General features: G+C 43.7%; 1 protein-coding gene across 1 annotated transcript in view; it reads left to right on the forward strand.

Moving 5' to 3' along the window:
* Positions 1–11,634: 11,634 nt before the first annotated feature.
* RFTN1 (raftlin, lipid raft linker 1) overlaps positions 11,635–13,267 on the forward strand; it is a 97,079-nt gene continuing 95,446 nt past the window's right edge. Inside the window, exon 1 of the mRNA XM_042043289.1 lies at positions 11,635–11,922. The gene's annotated coding sequence lies outside the window, so the exon portion shown is untranslated. The remainder of the gene's footprint in view (positions 11,923–13,267) is intronic.

Consider the following 13,267-nt stretch of genomic DNA (forward strand, 5'->3'; position numbering starts at 1 on the left):
GGAAGTTTAAACCATTGATGTATTCTTTAGCTGAAAAATTCCATCTTATTTGTAACTATTTTCATTTTCTCTCTTAATTGTACAGTTCTTACAAATCAAATCCTTAAATAAACTCGACAGTATTTCAAGGGATTATAAGTCAGAAAAGGTTTTGGTCTTCCTTTCTGCTCTCAGGTAAGTCTAGTTTATGCTACAATCCCAAGAATTTGACCAATACAAAACAACAAAAGCCTGTAGAGATACCCAAAACTCAGTATACTTTGAATCTATTAATTTATCTACCTTCTTTGTTCCCTTTTTTACAGATCCAGTGTTGAAATGAATAAGAATATGGACCACTTCTTTAAATTGGATACTCATTCTTGATTTCTCTGTTCTTGTAAATGGAACACAGTAATTGCCAGTGGGTGGGAACTCAGATATGTGGTTTACCCTTACTACCAGTGCTTGGTGTTACCTGCTGTTCTCAGTGTTTCCTAGGACCAGATCCCTGTAGGCTGGCTGGAGGAGGGGTAGCAGTTATCCAGCAGAAATTGTGGAAAACTTAATTTTCAGTTGCTATGTCTGCTTCCCCTAGGGAACTATGAGCTCTATGAAATGTTTGTTTTCTTGGATGACATTTTCCAATATAAATTACACTTTGTGATAGGGTATTATGAAGCCAACAGTGAACAGACTAAGAAAAAAAGAGGTAGGGTTCACTTACATATTTGCTTATATTGTTATTATAGAAACCCCACCACAGAAGTGAAAAAATAATAAAATATTATTTTGCTGAGTTTCCTACATTTCGTAGTGATTCTTAAATAGTTTTAGTTAAGAACTACTATATGTGTCCAGATCAAGGTTTGTCTAGTTCAGTACTGTATGTCATTATTGGAAAACTGTCTGTAAATGGAAGAATGAAAAGGCAAAAAATAAATCTTTGAGAACATGCTCAGCTTCTAGTGGCATGTGCCTGAGGTTTTCATCTAGCCTTTTATTCTTCTTTTTGGTACATACCTACAGCAAGGTAGGCTGTACTCTAGAGTATTTTGCCACAATGTTATAAAATGCAGTTATAAATAAAAGGAATTATATTTGTTGCATGAGTCCAATATGTTTTCATCCTTTCCTTTAAGACTTAGTAATTCTTTAACCTAAATAAAAATGCATTCAATTGCAGCAAACCTGTTACTTTAAAAAAACTTAAAAAAAAATCAAACTATGAATAAAACTTTTCATAGACGGTTAGGATTCTTTAACAGATTTTCTGCCATACTCAGTGTTCTGAAAAGAGCTTAAATTCTGTATAGAAAAACTCAATCCTGTGATGGAACTGCCTAAATAGAAGACAGTAGTGGTAATACTATGTATTTATCCCTACGGGTCTCCAGAAGTACTTTTTGTTTGTTGTGAATATGGTAGTTTCAAGTTCTGTGTACGTGCTGCCTAAGCACCCAAAAATATCCTCTACGCAGAATTAGAAGCAGCTCCTTAGGCCCCAGGACAAGTTAAGTCAGGAAGGTTCTAGTGTATATGATGAAATATTGCCTGAATAAGATTCTCGTAACAAATGTAGGGGACACATGTAGCTAATGATGATTCTGATTGTGTCCTGAAGCTTTGAGTTTTGGCAACAGATCCTGTTACAAGCTACTAGAGTGGTCTTGATCCACATCTGTGATTGGTAGGAGATGATGTATTATCTCAAACCAGCCTGCTTGGCTTGTAATGTGCAGCTTCAGAAACTATGAAATTCATGTTTCTGTGTCTGTTCCCTCACATACGTACAAGCTAAGGATGAAACAGGATTGTATTGTTGTACCGTTAGTTATTTTGGAAAGAAAGCTTTTCAGTTGGAAAGCAGATGTCTCAAACCTAACTGGAAACAGAATTCTATCTTAGGTTAAGGACAGGGGCAGTTAAGGGGATTGGCCAACATGCCCATTAAGTGCCCCTGGCAAGGCTGTGTGGGAAAGAGACAGGACCTCTGTCTTTCTGCATACAACAGCAAAGTTTGTTTTACTTTTGTCTGAATAAACTTCCATTTCTTTGACCTGTTAGGAAACTGAAGTTTGATTTTTGTGATACTACATTTTAGAAATCTTTTAACCTGCTCTTTCAGTCTTTTTGCTGCACTTCATACTTAGAGACAAAGACAAGGTGGCGCTAGTGAGGAAAATGCATTGCTGTGACTAGTCACAAATGCCACTAGTGTTTCCTTACTGTATTTGTCACCTATCACAACAAGGATATACTTTAAATATACATACTTATAACTATAAGGTCAAGGATGAAACTTAATGGTTTCATCAATGGCAAGCGCATTGTGTGGCACAGTAAGGCTTGCAGCATGTTTTTTCACCTTACCACTCTAGAAAACTAAAATAGTGCAGAAAATACCAACATTTGTAGTTACAGAAAGTTAGTAAACTAAAATATCTGTTTATTAGCACAAGTGCCCAGACAAGTTTGTTTGGTGTGTGTATGTAAATGCTAATGAATACAGAGTCCACATGTGTCTTGTTTGAATGTTGCTCACTTTAACTCATCATGTGCTCAAGCAGCTTCTTCTCATCACCGTTGGCTTTCTGTCTCTGGTGGCATAAAGTTCTGCATGCTGAAATCACTTTTGTAATGGAACTGCCTATATTGGTATGACACTACAGTTTTCAAAATCTGAAAGTAATCCCTAGGTACTCTGCTTATGCTTTTTCTCTTGATAACTGAGTCTTTTTGGAGCAGGCTTTTCCTGTCCTGCACTGTTAACTTCTAGTTGGATCTAGAATAGAAAATGCTCTTTGATACTCATTATTTATGCTGCTTCTTAGGAGTCTGGGTTTGAGTGTGGTCCTTGTTCATACTCTCTCTTCATATACATACTTGATCCAGTTACACAAAGAGATTAAAATGATTTTACTGTGGAGGGTGAAGCACTGTTTAAATAATTTTTGGTCTGAGAAGTTTAAAGAAAACTTAGAGGTAGGGTAGTTGAGGGCACAGTGATACTTCTGGTGCATAAAACAATGCACTCAGAATACACAGTTCATGTGCAACTTCTGTGAGGTCCTAAGCTTGTGGAAGGGATTAATTCATTACAACGTACTTTTTCATTCATTTTTCAGATTGCTGCATTAAGTACTGAATTTCCTAGGACTGTATCTATGTAGAGGTTATTCAGATGGTAATGAAGCAAACTCTTCCCGCAAGTTATTACCAATCAGGCTAGAATCAAGTGTTCAGAACCTTAAGATAGTGACCCATTCTTGTCTTTTGCCTTGTCTAGTCACTGTTTGTGACATTGGAACAGCTGGGCTTCTGGAAATACCCATCTAAACCTTCCTCAGGAGGGGAAGCAGGCACCAATCTCTTCTCTCTGATGACAGTGACAGGACCTGAGGGAATGGCATGAAGGCTGAGTCAGGGGAGGTTTAGGTGGGAAAAGGTTCTTCACCCAGAGGGTGGTCAGGCACTGAAACAGGCTCCCCAGAGAAGCGGTCACAGCACCAAGCCTTGTCTGAGTTCAAGAAGTGTTTGGACAACACCCTCGGGCGTGTTGTGATTCTTGGTGTGATTCTTCATGGTGTGATTCTTGGACCTGTCCTGTGCAGGCCCAGGAGCTGATGATCCTAATGGGTTTCTTCCAAATCAGGGTATTCTATGAAATTCATGGAATACTGGTTTTCTGGGGTGTATCTTACCTATCTATGTCCTGGAAAGGTAATAGACTATTTAACACATAGTAAAAATTTCATGAAGTTTTGCATTATTTAAAGTGCCTGGTTGTCTAGTCCTTTTTCATATTAGTGAAATCTCTCAAATTAGAATCTCAGCTGACCTCATTAGTACAGTTGGGCACCAGGTATCTGGTAGGTGGAAACTTAAAACTTGAGAAATTCTAAGAATTACTTTTCTTTATATGTGATTGAGCTTAATGCAATGGAGAAAGGGGGAAAATGCGTGGATTTGTTCATAGTGCTCTGTTAAACTACTGGAATGTTCAAAACCAGAAATACGTATGTGTATCTAACTCCTTATTGATGGTACTAAGTAGTGCTTAATCTGGATATCCAAAGAAAGGAAAAGGCACATACTCAGCTCTTTCAGTAGTTTAGTGTTTCTTGTTAACATAAGTTTTAGCCTTCTGCACTGGCTTATAACTAGCTGACCTTTTATAGAGAGCTTCCACTTGCAGGTTTTTGGAGCACCTATGCAAGAGAAAGCTTGTGCTCTGTAATCTGGAGCAGGACATAGCTTCTCTCATGCTTGTTAGAGTGGCCCTTCTGGCAAGGAAAATTTGGCCACTGTTCTCATCACATAGAGCAGGAGCAGCTTTAGTGCCAACTTGATAGAGCAATAAATCTCGCTCTCTGGACAATAGTCTTTTATATGCAACCATTTGGGGGCATAGCTCTCCAGTTTCTGGAGGTTCTTCTACATCTTGGATTTAACCAAAATTATTAATGAGATGAGAATGTGAAATCTGTGTTATCTGTCAGATGTGTACTGGAAACATTCAAGAATGGCTAAATAAATAGGAATGAATTAAATAAATTGTTGTGAATTTTTAAATGTAGCCACAATTTTCCTCTTGCTCCTACAGAGGCATATCCTGTGAAAAATTATCTCATGAAAAATTCTGTCCACACAATGTTATATAACTATGTATAGTCTTCAGAAATTTATGGCCATTAATGCATTTTAGGTTTCAAGACTGTAGAAAGCAGCTTGCAGAAAGAGCTTCCAAGCAGAAAACTGATTATTAATTAAATCTAGCCTCTACAGCTCCCTAGTAGTTGCTTTCAAATGAACAATAGAAGCACTTTAATAATAATATTTTTTTTTTTTAAATGCCCTGTGCTATTAAAATGCTGTAGTGGTAGGACTCATGTTCAATTTAGTCTTCTTGGAAAATAAAATGTGAGCTATTTTCAATAACTCATTGAGCTAAAACTGTAAGCCAGTCTGAGGCATAGGTGCCTCCTTGCTCTGGAACTCTGGAAAGCCAAAAGTAGCTGCTGCTTCTGAGCAAAGGTCAGATTGTGCGCTGCTGCTGCGATGGAAAGGGTTACGCCACCATCACCATTAGCAGCTGGGGACTGGTCAGATCCTCTCTTCAGCAGCAGTATAGATCTGACTTCTCCAGAGCTTTCCAGTCTGTCCGACTTCTTCAGATTGGGAAGCAGTTTTCCTGGTATTTCTGAGAAGCTACGGCCTAGTTCTGAGTAACACCTGATGACATTATTTCTTTGCCATAAGAAAACAGTTCATCAAAACCTGGAATTTTAAACTTCCACTCAAACTTATCGTCACCTCTGTGTCTTGAGAGGTTCAGTCTGTTGAAGACTCAAATGTTGAAAGCTACAAGACATTTAAGATTTTGTGAATGCGAGTCTTGGAAAAACAAATCAGAACCAGACCTGGGCCAGACAGTTACAGATCCTTTCCTGGAGCTACCAGGTGGCAGACTGCTTGGCCCTAAGGAATTATGCAAAACTAAAGGAATGGTTTTCTTACCAATCAAACCAGTTTGTACCAACCGAGGAGGAAACGGAAATGAGTACAAGGAAATGATATGTTTAGCATTAGTAAGACAGAGGTACTTTGTACTACAGGACCCAAATACAAACTAGAAATAAAAAATGTGGTTTCTCAGAAAATAAGAAAAAAGTCTGATCCTTGAATAATTTAGATGTTTCATAGCAGTTTGCACTGGCAATCTGAAGCTAACAGTAACAATAAATGAGGAAAATATTCTAAATTTGTCTACCTCAAATGGAGCCTAGTTTTTTTGATTTTGCATTTTCTTTCATATTTTGTCTTGTTAATAAAAAATTCAGTAGATCCTAAACATGCTTTTGCAGAGTGGTAGACAAATAACAAAACTAATTTCTTTACTGATATTTTGGTATCTGTTTCTGATTAACAGAAGTCAGTCAGAAGTAACTTAAGTTTTGCCGAATCCTGTTCAATGTGATGTTGCTGGTGTCTTGCTTTGACAGAGGAAAAAGATTTTATTCTAAATGAGCTTTAAGTCTGTTTCACACAAGCATGAAAACTAGAAAAATGGGATGTGGTTACCTTGAATACTGGAGTCTAAGTTTGTAGTAAACATAGCAGCAACTGGCACTGTCATGCAAAAAAAAAAAAAAAATTGACTTACACCTGTGTGGATCTTTGCCAATTAGTTGTTCAAATAGTGCTTGGAATAGCAAAGAAAGGGCTTACCTAGTGGCATAACTAGAAACACCTTGCACAGGACAGAAATGCTGTGAATGTGATTTCATGCTGCTTTTCATGATATGTAATCTTCTATGCCTAGGCCAAGATAAACACAGATATTTGGCCAAGCAGAATTCTTCAATACCCCACCAGTAGCAATTTACACCTACACTGAACTTGCCTTACTCAGCTCCACCCAGGACTACAAAGTGCAAATAGAAAACGTGATCATTCCTGCTTGTGGTACAGGAGGTTGTAGAGCTCTGCACTGCTAAATGTGTGGATTTACCAGAGAGATTACACTGACTAGACACAGAAGTAAAATGTATTAAAGCTCTTTTTAACTCCCAGGGCAAATTAATATTTCCTAATGGAGTGTCTAGGGGCAACATCTTACTGTTGATTAAAGCAATAAGGTCCTTCAGTTGTTTGTAGTTAAATGGTTAAGTATTTTATACTTAATTACCAACTTACTACTGTTTTGCAGTAGTTTATTGTTCTGCAGGGAGATGTGTGTGTGTGTATATATATATATATATTCACCATAACTCTGAAATGTCTAGGATGCTTGTTTAGGATTTTTTCAAGCTGATCAGATTTCTTATGGAAAGAATGTTGCCTGTTCTTGGAGTACCACATGAAATACCTATTACAGATTAAGTTATAGATCATATGTTATCAAATCTTTACCAAAATGGATCTTAAAGAGGCAAATAACCTCAAAATATGTCAAAAGTGCATACTTAAAAAAAAAATCTATGAACACTAGCAAGCCAGAATTGAATTCTGAAATTCTCACCGTGGTAATCTAAAAAGAATACTTTGGATGTGCAGCATCAATTTAGATTTTACACTATGTTTTAACTTGCATGAATTACATGATTTCAATATTGGCATATCTAAATAGGTGAGTCTAGAGGTTTCCTATTTGGGTAATCAATCTGCTGCTTCTCTAATATACTTTTGTAGTCAGAGGAAAATATGTTAGCATCAAAACTCCTATGGAACCAACTTTCAATTCTAATTTTCTCTACTGAAAAGTGCAGGACTGTCATAATAGGTGGTGTATGTAATGCTGGAGTAGAGGAATTCCAGGTTGAAATGGTGCATCAAAACACCTCATATGTGATGGCTGTAAGTTTGCAGTCATGTCTGATACATGACTGCGAAGCGGGCAGTGGAAAAATGGTTTGTAGTGCCTGGGTTTGTGCTTTGTGACCTGTTGTAAACACTAATTAGAACACTTTTCATCTGTACAAGACTGCTACTTCATAACAATCTACAGACATGCAGGAATGTTGTTTTTCTGGTGTTCCTTTATGTATCCAAGAAGATTCTGCATCACCAGAAGTCTTCAATATTGTTGGGCATCCTTTCAATTCAACCCTTTAGGTGTAGGTCTGCAATTTCTATGGTGTTGCCAAGGTCTGGCGCCTAGGATGTTCCTTCTGGAGCCATCTCTGATCTGATGTGTTTACAATACAGGGAAAGCTGCACTTTCAGATCTCCCTACACACTTAGCAATCCTTCCCCATATGCTTTAACAGTAGTACTAGAAAAACAGCTCAATTACATGGCACCCTGATGTGACTGCATGCTGCTTTCTCACATCGTTGGAAAGCCAGAGAAACTAATGAGTGGAGGAAAAATGATGGAGGACAAGGAAAGAGGAAAACCTGTGTGTATAGTTAAAAGAAATGGACAGGATAAAACCAAAATACACAGAAGGAAATAGAAAAAGGAGATGAGTAAAGTTCCCAGACAAAATGCATTACTAGTGTTTGTTTCATAGTTCAGTGCTGGTAAAGTAACTTGATTTCCTCATTTCCAATGTGGTGTTGTTACGCTTTTGGTTACTGACTGCTTGCTAATGGTGATAGTTGTGCTTTAAGAGGACTTGAGGCAAGGGAAGAAATTTTTTTTGTTCCCTGATGGCACTGGAGGGAGAAGTGGGGGGAGTACTTTCAAATAGATGTCAGCCATCACAATACCAGCATTTAATAGAGAAATATTCTGCACTTAGGAAGGAATTAATGTGCCAATGTAGTGCTTGCTTATATATTTTTACATACTTTAATTTCGTTTATGCACCTACACAGTAGGGAGAGAGATTCTTAAGTGGACCAGGTGTAGCAAATGTATTTGTGCCTGCTGGGCACAAGGACTTCAAGCAGATTCTGTACTAATCAAGGGTGTTTTAGGAGATGCTGAACAGGTTTCTGGCCTAATAAGGAGAAGAACAATTAAGGTGGTGCACAAAGTTCCAGACTTGGTTCATAAGCATTACGTTTGGGATGGATACATGTTTTTCTGGAGAGACAGGGAAGATGAGGGTGGAGGGTTGCCCTCTCTGTAAAAAAAACCAGCTGGCATGTATGGAGCTCTTGGACTGATAATCAGACCGGCTGAGAACGCTAAGGGTCAAAGGAGTGACTACTGAGAGTGATGGTGGTGGATTACAGACCAGCTACTCTTGATGAAAATTGATTAAAACAGCAACTCTGTGATATCTGTGGGTCACACATCATGATTCCTGGAGAGCAGTTAAGCTTCCTGCCAGTTAGATGAGTAACATGGTGGGATGGAAGCAATCCAGCAAATTTTAGGAAGCTTTCTTGGTAGATATCCTGAATAGGCCAACCAGGGGTCTTGCACTAATGGATGTCCACTAGTAATGAAAAATTGTCTAGGAATGTGGGAATGGCAACTCTGGCTATGGTCACGATCATACAGCAGAGCTCAAGATCCTGAAGGGAGTGAGGATGGCAAGTCTCTGGACTTCAGAGAGCAACCTCGGGCTTATTTGAGGACTTGGTAAATGGGAGGCAGCTTTGAAAAGTGAAGGGAGCCTAGGAAAGCAGGCAGATTTTTAAGGAAGCCTTTTCCTGATGCAAGAGTGACACATCCAAGTAGGAATCCGTATTGATGAATTGGGATACCAGCTACGCTAAGTGGGGAACACCTGACTGAACTTCATGGCAAAAATATCATGGTGGAAGCATGAACATGTCATAGAGAAGGAGTTACAGAAGTATCAAAGTGTGTAGGAATGGTGTAGACACACACAAGGCTTCTGGAGTCTCATGTTGCTCTCAAAAAGCTACGTTAACAGTTAAGAGGCTGGGCAAGGAACACATAGGCCTGTTGAACGTGAGCACAGGTAAGGCTGATATCCTCAGAGCTGCCTTTGCCTCGCTGACCTGCGCATATGCTTAGAGGTAAGACTGGAACAAGTGAAGAGCTACCAGCAATGGTTGAGGATCAAGAGAGGGATTCTTCTGAGAACTTCACCTGCACAAACCTGGCTGCACTGGGGTTCTACGCTTTGTCTGAGGGTGCTGGGAAGATCTGGCTGATGCCTTGAGAGCAGCTGTTCTCTGTGCCATCAAGCCTTACCAAATATTTGCCACCTTTGATAAAATACAGGCATTTGCAGGCATGGGGATGGTAGTTGATGCCATAGCAACTTTAGTAAGGTGCCAGGCACTGGCTCCTGTGCTATTTTTGTATGTGCTTAGGATTCTGTAATCTGGGTGGGTGGACAGCTAGATGGGTAAAAAGCTTATTGCGTAGCTGGGGTCAGACAGTTGCAGTTTAATGGGCTGCACTTTGCCTGGAGGGCAGAAGCAAGTGGAATCCTTTTGTATTTTAACATGTTTTTCAAGGACCTGGAGGAGATGACAGGATCCACTGCTCCCATGTTTGCATATGGCTGCATGCTGAGGTGCCATCAAGCAGCTTCAGGCCTGGGCTGCTGTCCAAGAGGACCTGGGCAGGCTCAAGAACAAGCCAGCATGAACTTTTTGAAATTTAACAGGGACAAACATTCAGCCTCTGGGAAGGGAGGACACCTTGCAGAGATCTAGACTTGGGACTGCCTGTCTGGGTAGCAGCTCTCTTGCAAAGGCTGTGGCCATGCTAGCAGGCAGCATGGCCACAGCCAACAAAGATAACAACAGCACGCCAGTAGCTTGGAAAAAGTGACGATCCACAGCTATTTGGCACTCATTAGGGCTCTTGTAGACCACATACTGTGTCCAGGTATGTCATTCCCCTCTCAGAATCCAGTGCCAAGAAAGTTGTTGACAAGCTGGGACAAGCTTAGTGGAGGGCCAACAGGGCCAGGGATGGAATATGTGTCCTACAAGGAGAGGCTGAGGGAGCTGAACTCAGTTGACCTGGAGCTGGGCGGGCTTTCCACCATCTGAGAGAATAGGCATGTTGAAAGGAGATGTTCAAGGCTGTGCATAGAAGGAGGCCTGTTCCGTTCTAGCAACCCCAGGACTGGCTTGATAGTGTGGGACTGAAAGCACCAAGGCGGAACCCATGCCAGCTGGGGGCAGAAGGAAAGGGAGCACAGTCAAGAATGGGTCAGGTTGGAAGGGATCACAGTGGGTCATCTGGTCCAACCTCCCTGCTCAAGCATGGTCATCCTAGAGCGCATGGCACAGGATTGCATCCAGATGGTTTTTGAATATCTCCAGTGAGGGAGACTCCACAACCTCTCTTGAGCAATCTCTTCCAGTGTGGGGTCAATCACACAGTAAAGAAATTCTTCCTCATATTTAAATGGAACCTCCTGTGCATCAGTTTCTGCCCATTGCCTCTTGTCCTACTGGTTGGCACCATGAAGAAGAGCCTGGCTCCATCATCTTCACACCCACCCTTTAGATATTTTATGCACGTTAATGAGCTCCCCTCTTGGTTGCCTCTTCTTGAGGCTGAACAGGCCCAGCTCCCTCAGCCTTTCATTGTAAGAAAGATTCCCCAGACCCTTGACCAACTTAGTAGCTGTCTGCTGGACCTGCTCCAGGAGCTCCATGTCTCTCTTATACTGAGGAGGCCAGAACTGGACACAGCACTCCAAATGTGGCCTCACCAGGGCTGAGCAGAGCGGGAGCATCACCTCCCTCGACCTTCTGGCACTGCTCTTCCTGATGCATCCCAAGATTCCCTCGGCCTTCCTAGCCCCCAGGACACACTGCTGGCTCATCGACAGCTTGTTATCCTCCAGGACCCCCAGGTCCCCCTCTGCAGAGCTGCTTTCCAGTAAGTTGGCTCCCAGCCCGTGCTTGTGCGTGGGGTTATTCCTCCCCAGGTGCAGGAACCTGCATTTGCCACTGTTGAATTTGAAATGGTTCTTCTCTGCCCAATTCCCCAACCTATCGAGGTCCCTCTGAAAGGCCGTACAAGGCTCCGAGGTATCGGCCACTCCTCCCGGTTTTGTATCATCAGCGATGATGGGGGGGAGTACAGGGGAGCTGGGCCGGGGCCGGGGCTGAGGTGGGCAGTGCGTGGGGGACTTCCCGACCTGGCCGGCGGGCGGAGCAATCCGCCTTTGGGCTGTGCTGCTGGTGCGAGCGGGAAGCGCGGCTGCCCCATCCCTGCGCGGCTCGGGCTGAGCGCGGGGCTCTCGCCGCCGCTCGGAGGAAGAGGAAGTGGCCGCGGCCGCCGGCCGGGCTGAGCGGGAGCGGAGCCGCCGCCCCGGGCTGCGCCGAGCAAACTTTGTGCCGGGCGGCGGGGCCGTGTGGCGGCGCGGCGCTGCCCCGGCACGTCCCTGTCGCGGAGCCGAGGGGGGAGCGGCCCCGGAGCGCGGCGGGCGGGCGCGGGCGACAGCCGGAGTAGGAGGAGGAAACGCTGTCAGCGGGGCCGGCCGTCTCCGCCCGCCGGGCATCCTTCAGCACCGCTGGGCTGCGCTTCGCCCGCCGCTTGCCCCAGGTACCGCCGCGCACCCCTCCGGCTCGGCGGGCAAACTTGGCCAGGGGGCGGGAGGGGGTTGCTGCCGGGCAGGGTTGGTGCGCCGGAGCGGGGAAAGCCGCTCCGGGGCTCCGACTCGTCGTGGTCCTCTGGCTCCCGAAGTTCGGAGCAGGGCGCGGGCTGGCCGGCGTGCCCGGGCTTGGAGGAGCTTCTGGAGCCCGGCGCGGGGGGGCACTGCCTCCTGCCCGCTCCCCGGGCAGGTTTCGGGCTGTGCAGTTGCTCCGGAAGGTCCGCCCGCTGCGGTCTTGCCGAGGGGCCGGAGCGGAGCCCGTCCGGGAGGGCGGCGGGGCCGGCGGGCGGTGCTGTCCTGTCAGCCCGTGGGTGCGGAGACCGCCGGGCTGCCCGCGGCCGGGGCGGACCGAGGAGGCATCGCTGGCAGTCGCTTCCGGCCAGTGATGGTTATCCGTGTCCAGCCCCCGCCGCGGTGGGGCATAGCCGGGAGAGGAGAGAGCTCTGAGGGGAGCCGGGTGGGCGCCCGCCTGCCCGCCCAGCCCGGCGCCGCTCCTCACATGCCGGGCACCTGGAGGCGGCGGTGCCGTGCCATCGTGTGGCTGGCTGGGGTCTGGGATTTTACAGTCGCTGTTTTCCAATTTTATTGCCTTTTTGAGTTCTCGATATTGTTTCAGCACGGTTTTCTTACAATATAAAGAGGCAGGGTGACCACGGTTCAGCATTTGTACGTCAGAGTATGAAATACATCTCTCTTGCCTCTGGTTTGTCTGAATTCTTGTCACAACAGCCTCTTCTTACTGTCTGTGTATCTCTGGAAAAGGAGAATTTAGTTGGATGGACTTTACAGTTCTTCTTTGATACTTTCGGCTTAGTCAAATAATTAATGGGAGACATTTGTTCTCCATTGCGCCTGAGCGTGCTTCCCTCCAGAGCGCTTCTAGCTCGGACCAGGGAACGAGCTGAACCAGAGGCTGCTGTGTGGCAGGACGGGGAGCGGTGCTGGAGTCTTAGTCGGGGTGGCTGTTGTGCTAAAGCGAATGCTGGATTTAAAATAATGAAAGTATAATTATACCTGTCATGCAGAATGTTCTTTAATATTTCCAGCCAAAGTTTGGAAGCTGTGCTCTAATTGTATGCTGCTTCAATTTTTATTCCCTTTAAAAAAAAATTTTATTTATTTATTTATTTTGTAGGAGAATAACCTTATCAATATGTATTTGGCCTCTAGCTCACACGGGGAGATCTTTTTATACATCTATTTTTATATTTTTTTTTAAAGAATACAATCCATTTCAGGTCCTGGTATTGAATAACAAGTTATCAATTACCCTTTTTCACAATGCTAGTGGTCACA

The sequence above is a fragment of the Corvus kubaryi genome, unplaced genomic scaffold (genome assembly GCF_017639235.1).
Source record: "Corvus kubaryi isolate FWS band 111438036 unplaced genomic scaffold, C.kubaryi_AGA036_p1.0 37398, whole genome shotgun sequence".
Taxonomy (NCBI): Eukaryota; Metazoa; Chordata; class Aves; order Passeriformes; family Corvidae; genus Corvus; species Corvus kubaryi.